Here is a 14,531-nt window from a genome sequence, read left to right on the forward strand (position 1 = left end):
TATTTGTTATATTGTTTAAATGGTTTTTGGGCAATTTTACTGCGGTATCGACCATGTTTGTACAGAATTTGCTTCAATAATGACTTGATAATATATCATTATTTGTAATTTACATGGGTTACATGTAATTGATGTAGTATATCGTGCCCAATGATTTAATAATTAAGTTGTTGTACTTAAAAATTGTGTTGAGTGGTGAATGACATTTAGAGTATAACATCCATTTACATGGCATGATATTCTACAACGCCCGAATATATTTTATTGTATTGATTGTGCATTATGCATAGCTGACAAGCGAGTCGCTGATATCTTAGTGTTGGAGTAGTTTCAAGTTAAAACTGTCCCCATTTGCATACTTTGTAACAAGTATTTAAAATTAAGTGAATTGAACCAACACCATTGGAATGTAATGTAACGTACTAATGTACAAGTCTTGTTTGCATTATATATTCTAACACAGGTATTTCTGATACTTGAGTATCAAAATGCTTTACAGAACTTTACAGATTTCAGCTATTAGTCCAGTGGTCTGTTTTTCCTGTTACACTAATTTTGTGTTTTTTGACTTTCATTTGACTTGAGATTAATTTTAAAATTTTAAAATTTTAAAAGCGATAATGTCAACTTCGATCATTGGTAAAATGTGTAACTGCGGGTAGTTATTTTTGTAGCCACATGTATGCTTTCCATTGCTTGCATTTTTTCTTTACCATGCCGTTTATTCGGTGTTATTTGCTTACTTTACTTCCTATGTCGACAGCAACTATGAGTTTACAATTATTTCTCAGTACTTATTCACTGTTATAATGCTGTACCATTACTTTCACCATCCTAGTACAGCCAGATTCAAAGGCCTTTGCCGCCGTTTGGTGTGGGTCGCGTGGATGAGTTTCATGCTCTCTGCAAGTAATAAGCCCGGTAATGAAGCATCTTTTTTGGGGGGTGGCCAAGGGGAATAAGTGTAGTGATGTGAAGCTAGGCGATTAGGTGCAGTTAGCGAGCACTGGTTGAGTCGTGCATGCAGTACGCGTTTACTTTGATTTGACTTGACTTTTTACGTTGCCGTTTATTCGGTGATATTTTATGTTCATGTCTCACAAGTTCTTGTAGAGTGAGGCTCACCGCAGCACATCCGAATACGACAAGTCTCCTGCTTTAATCATTGTCTTTTGTAAGTAGAATATTGTATTTACTATACTAGCATAGAGGTCCAATATAGTGGAAATTTTGTACATTCCAGATTTTTTTTATACAATATAATGTATATAAACGTCATGTAAATTTAGTGAATGTTGATGTGTGAATAAAGAAACAAACAATGTGTATATAAGAAAAGTATTTTTATTCTTTGAATATTATTGTCACATTTTCCATTGATGAAGTAAAAAAGAATTCTCCAGCAAAATGTACCTTCTAATTACAATAGACCTGTGAGCATTTTAGCTTCTGACAAAGTGGATTATTTGTCTCTTAGACACGCTTGGCCCGAAAGTGGAACTGGATAGTTCTCAAACATTGTCTTTGATTTAGTCGTGTCTCCTTGAACTCCATTACTACCCGCTCTCCCATAAACATTACATTCTAATCTCTCATCTTTCGGATACAACTGGAAAAACAATAGTTTTGCAAAATGTCTATAGCTATGAGATTTTGTCATTGAGTGGTCCATGAACACTGTTTCTATAGGCGAGATGTTTTCTTCTTGTTGTGGTGTTGGTGGTTCCTGTAAATAGAGATGCATCCAGCATAGATGTATCTCCTAGCTGTAACAATTCATCTCTGAGAGCAATTTGTTTCTTGTTGAGGTAGTTTTCCTTATCAGTCTTCAATCTTTGGTACACCTGTTCATATGTCATTAGTGGTGTTGTCGATGGTAGAGTTGGTTGTGCTGTTGATGGTTGACAGTCGTTCTGAGTTGGTGATGGTAGAGGTGTTGATGGTAATGGTTGACAGTGCTGAGTTGGTGATGGTTGAGTTGCCAATTGTAGAGTTGGTTGTGCTGTCGATGGTTCTTGGTAATTCAACAGGCATCCATTAATTTTTCCTGCAGTTTACCTGCCAGCAATGATATTCCGTCTCTATAACCAGGAAATGTATAAATAGGTGCCGGTTCACCAGGCAGACTTGCCATAGCAATAAAATTGTGTTTCTGTCAAAAAAAAAGATCAGTTTCTCACAAATATTACTTTCAATGAAAGAGCAGATTTTTGTACAGAAAATAATATGTGCACACATAAATCATTAGGTGGGTGAAAATAAAAATAATTTAATTGTTTTAGATGTGTATAAAATATTTTTATAAAAACATTTCTCAAATTACAGCATTATTAGGGGCTGAGAGGGGAAATGGTAGACACTGCCATCAATGGTTTGCATATGATGACATGCTATGAACATTTTGTTATCAATTGAATGTATATTTTTCTTACATTTGTAAAATTGATAACACACCTGTGGAGTTTTCTGTTTTTTAGCCCCTCTCTTCTTTTTCTTCACTGTTTGCTTTGGTGTAGATGCTGTAGGTTTGACCACAGTCCCCGAGTGACTGTGTCTAAACATAGCAGTCACAGTCGACACAGCGCGGCAATGCTGAAAATGGCTGCAATAGATGTGAGCATGCGCATAATAAGGAATGATATCCATGGACAACTTTCGCAACCAGGTGAGCGCATCCGGGCGACGCATTTTATTCAGCCTTTTCCAGTATCTGGCTTTGAATATAAAGACCTGTAAATAAATGCTACACTCTTCTAAACCAAAACACTGATAAATGACTACCCACTTCTAAACAAAAAAATGTGAAAATGACACCCCAGTCGGACGGCACATACCCGTATCGCACTTCTAATGAAAGTCCCCCCCGGCTTGCTATCCGAACAAAAATATTACAAGGGGGTCCGTAAATTTGTCAACCCCAATGACAGTTAACAAGCAAACAGTTTTATTTAAATTAGTTTTCAATCGAGAAAAGAATAAATACAAGTTTAAGTACAGTACTGTACTGTAAAATAATTACGTGTAAAAGCTGATAGTAAAAACTTTACCTGATACAGCTAAAATCGTTGCTGTCTCAGAGTTTTATTTTCCCACTGAATCAAGACCTCTTCTCCGACTTTAAATGATGCACACCTGTAACTTTAGACCATTTACAAACTAGCACCTTATCATCCACAAGAAACCTCAACGGGACGAACTTGGGTTCTGAAATAGACACAATAAATAGTCAGATACAAAGAACGGCATTTACCTTAACTGATTCGTTGCATCTATTTCACGATCGTTATACTTTTCCACATAGGTCGAATATTAAAGCGGGCATTAAGGCTTCTGTAGATTTCTCTAGCAACGTCTGAGTTTGTCATCCCTCACGAGCTTAACATTTATAGTGGTTAGCAAAGCTTCTTCATGGAGGAGTGGGATAATACCATAATTGGAGACCACTACACCCGGCTTTATCATTTAATTTTCGATGCCAACCTTCAACGTCGTTATTGGTGCGGATTCTTTTCATAAAAATACTCCATGATGAAGACGGCTTCCAAATAGTGCTATCGATCCATGTTTTTCTAATATATTCTACCAGTCTATCCAGATTTGATGTTGCTGCATACTTTAACACTGTAAACGTTGCAGGAATGCGTTCGTGTGGAAGATAAGGGAGTGCCATCAACTGTTTGATAATTTTACCACTGACACTTCGTTTGTCTTCAATTGTATTCAGTTGTCAAACCATATTGCTGAACGTTTCTGTATGTCCAATGGAAACAGAAACCTTGAATTTCTACTTCTGGAAATACTGATCTGATAGCACCCCATAAACCAGCTTCGAAATCTAATACAAACCATATTGCTGAACGTTTCTGTATGTCCAAAGTTGTAATCTTTTTTCTCCCTCCGTGACATGAGTGCGAATAGTAAAGGAACCTGTTTTAGATTGCCTTCACCACCCTTCACAAATGCATGAATAGAAAATAACTGGTAGAATGGTTCGTGGACTATTTTGAAAGTACCATCCATATACCAAGACTTCACACGACTCAGTACTTGAGTTGGTCCGGGTGTTGAAAACTAGATCGCGTGCGCCCTCAACTACGATGCTTTCTGCATGACGTTGGACGGAATAAAGTCTTGGGCAATATCGAAATCAATGTCTCTGGGTTCTTCTGGACGTACGAGTTGTTTTTTACGATTTGCAACTCTGACTAGATTGGCTTTGTGAGGTATGCATGCTGATGACTGTGACCGATTGCTGTTCTTCAGAAAGTACCTGCTGGTACAATTGATGGTCTTGTCTGTTCGGACACTGCATCTCCATTTTTTTTCTGAGACCTTATTTATCACTTTTAAGTTGATACCGGTAACCCATTATTTATAATAAAAAGTTGTTTTGAAAAGTTATTTGTTCTAAAATAATTGTTCTAATTCTCTGATGAGCAAGACTGGTGGTACTAAACAAATGAGACGGTGAAAGATTTTTGAAGCAGCGAGTTGGTTAATAATAATGATGCGACCTCGATATGAAATACTGCTAGTGAAGCGCCCCCACCAGTCTAGTTTTGATTTTACTTTTTGAACAGTGTCCTGTCAGTTTTTGTTTACACACTCAGTTGTGTTACCAATGGACACACCACGCATTTTGAGCCCGGCACTGTTCCAAGTAATATACCCATTGGAGTGTCTACTCTGTTTTTCCACGCTCTCACCCACAGACCTTTAGACTTTTCATGATTTATTTTAGCTTTGGATGCTTTCTCATAAATAGCAATCCAGTGTGCAAGTTTTGCCAAAAAAATCATTTTTAGAAATAAAAAAAGCTTACATCGTACGCATACGCAGTCAGATTGCATTTACGGTTTTCGTCGTGTGGAAGTGAGAAACCTTGAATGTCACTTTTTGATCTTATTTTATTTAACAATGACTCCAAAACAAGAGCATGCATGTTGCCAGGGAGGGCGAACCCCTGGCGAATGCCTCTTAGAAATGGAACAGGTGAAGTCAGTGAACTATTGACACGGAAAATACATTCAGCATTGGTGTAGATGAGCTGAATATATTTTGTACAACCGTCACCAAAGCCGAAAGCTTTTAATACATTAAAAAGATAGTCATGATTGACTGTCAAAAGCTTTTGATTGGTCAAGGGAAACAATTCCCAGATAAATGTTAGTTGTGTTGCTATATTCAACAATATCACGCAGTAGGTGTATATTGTCATAAATTTGTTTGTTCGGAATTGTGTAGCTTTGATTAATATGTATTATGTCTCCAAGTACAGATTTTAAGCGTAGTGACAGAGTTTTGGTAAAGAGTTTTTAGTCCACAGTAAGACTGACTGGCCTCCAGTTATTAATAAGTGTGCTGTCTCCTTTTTTAGGCAGGAGGGTGACAATTGCTAGACGCCAGTAATCTCAAGTAAGCCATGACCGATTACAGATCAAAATTTCTTAAACTCGCCTGGAAGTCCGTCGATTCCCGGTGCCCTTCCATTAGAAATACGTTTAACAGCCGTTGAGAGTTCTTCAAAGGAGATAGACGCATTGTGATCAAGCTGAGGCAAATTCTGAAGTATTTCAGCCTGTGCCTCGACACAAATAGGATCAGGAGAAAAGAGTTCACAATAAAAGTTTTTCACAATGTGGCAAATATCATTCTGATTTTCTGTGAGTGGTATTGTGGTCTCGCAAATGCGAGATCGTGCGTTTGGAACCTTTGTTTTTCTCAAGTTCTAAAAAGAAAGCACAGCATTCGTCAGATTCATTGAGTAGCCAATGACGTAATCGAATTGTTGCCCCACGTGTTTCGATCATTATGAGCTCATTCAATGCATTTTTCGTGGAGTCGTATATTTTTTCGAGAGAGGAGTCATCTGCAAGACGTGATTCAATTGCGCTAAGTTCTTTTTGCAGCTTTTCTTTTTCGTGTTTCTTTGCGCATGTTTTATCTGCAGTTTTGTCTTGTTAATTCCTTAATTTTATGTTTACCAATATGATCCCACCAGAACTGTACACTTTCACTAGTTGTTCTTTTTGCGCGCCAAAGCGAACAAAATTCAGCTATTATTTTACAATGTTTCATTATCCAATAGACTTGTGACCAGTATCCATGCTTGTCTGAAATGACAATGCCGATTCAGACAATGAGAATGTGCTAATGACCACAATCTGAGGTGTTCACTGAATTATTTTTTTTTAAATACAAAATACATACCATAGAAACTATATGTATGTCATCTTCTGACCCTTGTTTTTAGTTGGATAAATATTAAAGAATGCAAATATCCATAATTCGTTAAATTCTTTTTATATTACTTATGCTATGTATTATCATACAATGTATAGGGATAATGACGTGAACAAAGTTCGGAATTACCGTCACCATTCTCAAAATACATAAATTACGATGCACGAGTCCACTATGCATACTTACTTTCCAATTTTGAGTATCCAAACCCAAATTAAAGTAAGAATGAACATAGACAAACGAAAGGAGTGAAAATGCCAATACAAGAACAGAAGACGGAAGGCGAGAGTAAAAAAAACTCTATCTCGTCACGCCTTAGACCCCCCTCCAATTTACACCCCTTTCACCCCTTGATTACACGAAGAACTGCAGTCAGATGTTGATAAGTCGTTACAATTGGTCAGGCAGTTTGTTTTGAAATTTACTTCATCTGTTCAAAATGTTGGCAACAACCCGGTAGTTATCAAAGGCGTGATTGACAGGTCAACAACAACAACAAAATTAAAATAAAATGTAGCAAGGCTTGTTCATTTCGATAGACACCATGGCGGCTCAGTACAAATAAACTGATTGGCCAATATCTTTAGCATTATTGCTAATTTGCATAACAGAACAAATATTCCCAGTTCGTTCCCATACATGCGGAAGGTAGGTTGCTCGTTGTGTCAGACAAATTAAAGATGATGGAAATTCACAAGCCGGAGATGTTAATCAAAGTACATTATATGTACTATGGAAGTGTACGAATCACCCCAATTTACATCACTGAAACTCGGTTACAGCAGATGTCTTTCGAAGATTTTGTTGGGCTAATCACCAGAGAAATCAAATACCTCGGTCGGATGGGAGCAACACGCATTTAAGTACTCGATGATGAAACCCAAAAGCTGGATTTACCACGGAATGACCGATTTAAACTTCTACTCACTGACAACATAGTGCGCTCAAAAAGTGGGACACTGAAATTACAAATACACGCGGTGGACGGGAAATCCCCAGCGATAAAGTCCTCTGAGACCAAAGAATACGTAGACACCGACAACGACACTTCGATGTCGCGAAAGCGTAGACTTGACTTTTTCACCAATAATTCCAACAGGGTAACACCCGCAAAAATTCCGACGTACAAAGCCCCATCGTTACAAGATCGGGAGAAGGAATTAACTGACAAGTTGGACACACTTTCACAAGTAAAGATCTCGGTTGAACGCGAATTGACTGACCGAAAAGTCGCCACCCCCGCCGCTACCCCCGTTAGCTTTACCGGGATCAAACGTTGTCGAAGCAACGTGTGCACATTGCCACCATATAGGACACAAGGAAGCAGGAAATCGAAAAAAGCAGTGTGTGTATATGAAGCTTGTTCAGGCTACATGTATTGTGGGCGACTTGACAAGCACCACGTTTCCCAGGAAGAATGCTACCAGTTGCGATGTATCGCTTCACAATAGTGTGATCTGTTTGTTAGTCCCCGTTCGGACGCAGTCCGAAAACGGGGACTTATGTTTTGCCCTGTGTGCGTCCGTGCGTCCGTGCGTCCGTGATCACCTGTATCTCGAACATGCATGGACCGATTAAGTTCAAACTTCACTCATACATCACACATTATATGGGACATATGCACATGCATTTTTTTCATGATCCGATTAACGATAGCCGAATAGCGGCCATTTTAAGGCCGAAAATGCATCAAAATCGCACATTTTCACCATTCCGGACCCGGATCTCAGTTATGCATGGACGGATTTTGTTCAAATTTGGTACATACATTAAACATAATAGGACCTTGATGCACGTCTTTTTTTTTTTGGATCGGGTTCGAAATGGCCGACTGGCGGCCATTTTGTTTTAAAGAATTCAGTTCTGGATCCGTATCTGAGACATGCTTGGATTGATCGAGTTCAAACTTCACACACACAAGGTACATCATGTCACAAATATGTATGTGCATTTGTTTCATGATCTCATTAACGATAGCCAAATGGCGGCCGCTTTAAGGCCGAAAATGCATTGAAATCGCACATTTTCACCATTCCGGACCCGGATCTCAGTTATGCATGGACGGATTTCATTCAAATTTGGTACATACATTAAACATAATAGGACCTTGATGCACGTCATTTTTTTTTTCAGATCAAGTTCGAAATAGCCGACTGGCGGCCATTTTGTTTTAAAGAATTCAGTTCTGGATCCGTATCCGAGACATGTCTGGATTGATCAAGTTCAAACTTCACACACACAAGGTACATCATGTCACAAATATGTATGTGCATTTGTTTCATGATCTCATTAACGATAGCCGAATAGCGGCCATTTTAAGGCCGAAAATGCATCAAAATCGCACATTTTCACCATTCCGGACCCGGATCTCAGTTATGCATGGACGGATTTTGTTCAAATTTGGTACATACATTAAACATAATAGGACCTTGATGCACGTCATTTTTTTTTTTGGATCGGGTTCGAAATGGCCGACTGGCGGCCATTTTGTTTTAAAGAATTCAGTTCTGGATCCGTATCTGAGACATGCTTGGATTGATCGAGTTCAAACTTCACACACACAAGGTACATCATGTCACAAATATGTATGTGCATTTGTTTCATGATCTCATTAACGATAGCCAAATGGCGGCCGCTTTAAGGCCGAAAATGCATTGAAATCGCACATTTTCACCATTCCAGACCCGGATCTCAGTTATGCATGGACGGATTTCATTCAAATTTGGTACATACATTAAACATAATAGGACCTTGATGCACGTCATTTTTTTTTTCGGATCAAGTTCGAAATAGCCGACTGGCGGCCATTTTGTTTTAAAGAATTCAGTTCTGGATCCGTATCCGAGACATGTCTGGATTGATCAAGTTCAAACTTCACACACACAAGGTACATCATGTCACAAATATGTATGTGCATTTGTTTCATGATCTCATTAACGATAGCCAAATGGCGGCCGCTTTAAGGCCGAAAATGCATTGAAATCGCACATTTTCACCATTCCAGACCCGGATCTCAGTTATGCATGGACGGATTTCATTCAAATTTGGTACATACATTAAACATAATAGGACCTTGATGCACGTCATTTTTTTTTTCGGATCAAGTTCGAAATAGCCGACTGGCGGCCATTTTGTTTTAAAGAATTCAGTTCTGGATCCGTATCCGAGACATGTCTGGATTGATCAAGTTCAAACTTCACACACACAAGGTACATCATGTCACAAATATGTATGTGCATTTGTTTCATGATCTCATTAACGATAGCCAAATGGGGGCCGCTTTAAGGCCGAAAATGCATTGAAATCGCACATTTTCACCATTCCGGACCCGTATCTCAGTTATGCATCGATGGATTTTGTTCAAATTTGGTACATACATTAAACATAATAGGACCTTGATGCACGTCTTTTTTTTTCGGATCAAGTTCGAAATGGCCGACTGGCGGCCATTTTGTTAAAGAATTCAGTTCTGGATTCGTATCCAAGACATGTCTGGATTGATCAAGTTCAAACTTCACACACACATGGTACATCATGTCACAAATAGATATGTGCATTTGTTTCATGATCTGCTTAACAATAGCGGAATGATGGCCATTTTAAGGCCGAAAATGCATCAAAATCACGTATTTTCACAATTCCAGAACCGGATCTCAGTCATGCATGGATGGATTTTGTTCAGATTTAGCACAATGTGTTGTACATATGCAGGTGCATTTCGGTCATGATCTGCTTTGAATGTATATGTCACTCAAATATGAACGGAACGGGGACGTGTCATTGACAATGACTTGTTTTTTTCGAAACACCGCTCTGTCGACCGATCTCGGAATTTTATTTATTTATTAACACACAAAATCCCCCGGAGGGGATGAAAAGGGTTACAAATCAGATATTAGTAAAAGAAAAATAACTACACAAAAAGTAAGGGAACAAAAAAGTATTAAAAAAAGATAAAAATTTGTATACAAGGAATGTGTTACTGGCTTAGTTTATGTAGGTGCTGCTGTCTTGTATTAAAACAGTTTTTTTTTAAATATTGAATAAGACATTGCTCCCAAATAAAGCTGAACTACCCTCTCTCTTATTACAGCAGGTTTTTCCACACCTTGCTTATCCATTGCAACGACCTATAATAGTTGCCTCGATACTGACATGAAACTCAACTGACGGAAGTTTTAAATTTTAGTAGCGTCGCCATGGTGTCTATCGAAATGAACAAGCCTTGCTACATTTTAATTTTGTTGTTGTTGTTGACCTGTCAATCACGCCTTTGATAATTACCGGGTTGTTGCCAACATTTTGAACAGATGAAGTAAATTTCAAAACAAACTGCCTGACCAATTGTAACGACTTATCAACATCTGACTGCAGTTCTTCGTGTAATTAAGGGGTGAAAGGGGTGTAACTCTGATACCATAATAAACTGTTTTTTAACGACTTTGATATTACTATTAACACCTGAACTATATCTGCTGTATATCTGGTGTGTTACTCTGCCCCCTGCGATTCATGTGTGGAATCCCGTAGTTTACTCCGAACTGCCAAGCTAAGTCGTTCAGCTGAATATTCCCCACATACTTGGTAAAGTCGTATGGTTGTAAATAAACTAGGCGTACACCTGTAGTCTCTCCACTCAACTACGATTACTATTTATTGTCACGCAGTACTTTGCTCGTAAAACAATAACTTTAGGAAACAATGCACACGCGGCTGACTACGGTAGAATGCAGTACGAGCCTAGCCTGAGGCAGGTTTGTACGCCATATACTAACTAAAGTGCCCGCATTTCCAATAACTACATGTATTATACCTACCCGCTTTGTTGTCGATAGTAACAATGAATACTTGACAGAATTTCGACCGAGTGAAATGTTTGATTTGGAAAATGAAGTTAACAATCTTGAAATCAGTGGGTCAAAATTGACTAGAAAGTTTTGTCCGGCGAATCTTCCTAGTGACACCACACCCTTTGTTTTTTTTTTACGATACTAGCAATTTGTCAAAGATGATGAGGATTTAGACTGAATTAGACGATAAACGTACCCCTGACACCTGTAAAAGATGCATTATCGAAATCTGCGCCTTAAAATCCCTTGTCTGGCAATTGTACCCCGATGGCACTCCACTAACTTGTCACGAAGTTTTAAGTTGAAATCTAAGCTATGCGAAGTCCTGAACGCCTGTTTAAAATGCATTTTCGGATTCCGCACCTTCAAATGTACCCCAAGCTGGTTTGGTATATCATCCCTCTAGATTACCCCTCCACCTCTTATGGAAGGTGTAACAATAATTTACAGAAAAAGGGGTGTTAAAGTGGAATCGCACCTGTGAGCGCATTACATATACACAACCCCAAAATAACGAAACGTTGGTATGGCAAATTCACCCTCATACAAACTTCACAAGATTACTCTAAACCCATCTTTCAAAACCCTGTCATCAGCTTTTGAATACAATAAATCCACATAATTTGATTTATGTGGCGCTACGATAACCTTTAATATGAAAATAACTATCCACGCATCTCCTGTCTTCTTTAAACTCACATTTTCTTAAAGCGGGGGATTCGTCAGCTGCGCATGCGTCAGATGGCCATAGCGTGTCGTTGTTTACAAACAAGCGTCTACCCCTGAGCCTTTGCGTTTTTACGTGTCGTGTTATCGTCGCTTGGGACTCAATTCCCACGCGTGTGCAGGTGACGACCCTCCCGCTTCAACTGTAACTCAATTATTTAAGAGAAACTATTTAGAGGTTATTCCCTTCTAATTGGTCGATTTTTAAATATTAAATCAAATACATTTCTAAATAAAACTTTCTTCTACGAACGCAAAGAAATTTAAAGGACGTGGTCATCGCGTTGCGCATGTGCGACATTTGTGTTGATTTTCCCACAATTCAATCCACTCTACTAATGAAAATCACAAGTATGAGTTGACTTGGGCGTGACTTGCACTAATTACAATTGTTAAGTTGACAAACTCTTTTAACCAATCATTATCTATGGCTGTGACGTGTGGAGTGATGAAAGTTAAATTGACACCTACATCGAAGAAGTATACCTCACAATCAGATTTGTCTCTTTTTTTTCTCTAAATATTAATATCTCTAATAAAAAAAATGGATGTTGGCAGTGAATTGGGAAGATATCCGATTCTTCTTCACTCAAAAACAAATATATGAATAGAATAGCCAACTCCAGTACATGCTCGTATACGAGGCACTCTTGGTTAACAAACACATGAAGAGGAAATGGTACATGAAAATGAAATCTATTTTAAAGATACAAATTACCAAGAAGTAGTATAAGTACTGGAAAAAATTAAATGCATGATGACATTAGGAGAAAGCGTAACGGAAATATAAGAACCTAATAACTGTTAAAAATAGCTTAGAGGATTACTTGACAAAAATTGAAAATATTGAATTCCGAGAATTACTTGTAAGTTCCGTCAAACAGGACGCCATACTCGGTTACTAGCATGTGAAAGGGCGTGTCTTCTCTGTAACAGATTGAAGATGAACAACATTTTGTGATTGTTCGCCCTGTCTATGCTCAACTAACCGCAGACACAGTATACACTGTACATTGTATTCATCGAAGCAATGAAAACATTCAAAAAGTCAATAAAATTCAACTTGTCATGACGACAAATTCAGATTTATCTTAGCAATAAATCAATTTCTTTAGGCTAATATTTGGGAATTTGTTTTGAATCTAGACAGCAACACCTCCCAGATATTGATGTCACCTAATCACCTTGCAAATTATTGAATTTCTGTCTTTTTCATTGTAACTTTTTGTCTTGTTTTGGGTGTGCATTGTATCCATTATCACCCATTGAGTTAAATGGTTAAAAAAAAATGTAAATTCAATTCTTTTGGGCCAACTTGACTTAAAAAAGACAAGATTTAAAAAACAGAAATATTGATTCAATTATCATATTCTCACCGTTATATTGTAAAAGGCCCACTAGCTCCGCGTGTTTTGTTCAGAAGTATTGTTTTACGACATTTTTTTTTATATCGAAGGAATTCTGAAGTACTATACTAGTTTCCATTCCTCATCTACGATAAGTTTAATTCTCTCTCATTATCTTATTATTGAAGGTTGCTGTTCCCAGTTCTTACAAACTTTAATTTCTTTAATGTATTCCATTATTTTTTTAATTATCTTTGTTTGTTGTAGCATGCAGTGAAGCATTCTCGCCGCCAGAGTTTATTTTCGCTTCGAGACTGCCGTAAAAGAGGCCGTGGCGTACGACGATGGCAGTGAAGCTAAAAAAGGGAAGCGAACTCCCTCGAATGCCACTTTTTCCACGACTTCTGTCCACTAAAATAGCAGATTTACCGGGCTACTTATCAAACGTGACTTCAAATTGAACGCGAAAGCTCTGTAACCGCGAGATCCCCAATTTATATTTATTTTCCAATAATTTTTCATCGGAATCGCAACAGACTGCAAGCAACTCTAACTTCAACGTCGTGTTTACAACAAAAGTCTACGTAAACAACAGGAAATTTAAAAAGGGCGTTCACAGCGATTTTGTCGTAAACTCTAACTAAGTTAACTGACTTGCACTTTAAAGGAGCAGAAATGATAAAATAACACAAACAACATTTCAGCTAAAAATAGTTGTTTTTGTCTAAAAATAAAAGACCACGTGTTTAAAAAATGACCGAAACTCCTCACAACTTCAGTTTGCCAAAAGTTCTTAAACTTCTATGGTGTATACAAAACAATTCTTTTATTGTCTTGAGATTTTGGAAACAGTCAATGCGATGTATTCCCAGTCATTATGATCACATCTCCACAATGCAAGTATTTCCACCACAAATCCCCTCCCACTTCACACACACCCGTGACGCTAGAAGTCAGCGGGATGAAAGCGGGCTAACGTATACAAATGTTGTATCTAGATTCCAAATGACTATATGATTTCAATGAAGTATTTTATTGTTAACGAAAGAAAAAATAGCTAAAACAAGATACCAGTAATCAAATAGGATTAAACTGCAGTCCCTCTATCGACGGACCGTCACTTCGTTAATCTCCCTTTTTAACGCCATGGTTATAGAACGTGTAAAATAATTTTGAGTAAAATAAACAAAGGACGAGACAAGGCCTTGATTTCATGCGGTTTTACTCCCCTATTTTTTTTTTTTCAAGAATAAATTGATCTCATACATTACTATTCTAGAGCTTTATTTTAGGATTTTCCGTTTTTTAGGACTACCGACCGTATCCCAGTAAGTTAGGTGGTACAGATGACGTCACTATGTCTAAA

At 37.9% G+C, this 14,531-nt stretch overlaps 1 long non-coding RNA gene across 1 annotated transcript; it reads right to left on the bottom strand.

Moving 5' to 3' along the window:
• Positions 1–1,322: 1,322 nt before the first annotated feature.
• On the bottom strand, positions 1,323–2,612 carry LOC146739467 (uncharacterized). The gene is made up of 2 exons (XR_014930104.1): positions 2,455–2,612; positions 1,323–2,152 (listed from the first exon to the last, which is right to left on the bottom strand). It is a non-coding gene; the product is annotated as an uncharacterized LOC146739467 (long non-coding RNA).
• Positions 2,613–14,531: the final 11,919 nt, after the last annotated feature.

Source organism: Saccoglossus kowalevskii, chromosome 8 (genome assembly GCF_978046115.1).
Source record: "Saccoglossus kowalevskii chromosome 8, keSacKowa6.1, whole genome shotgun sequence".
Taxonomy (NCBI): domain Eukaryota; kingdom Metazoa; phylum Hemichordata; class Enteropneusta; family Harrimaniidae; genus Saccoglossus; species Saccoglossus kowalevskii.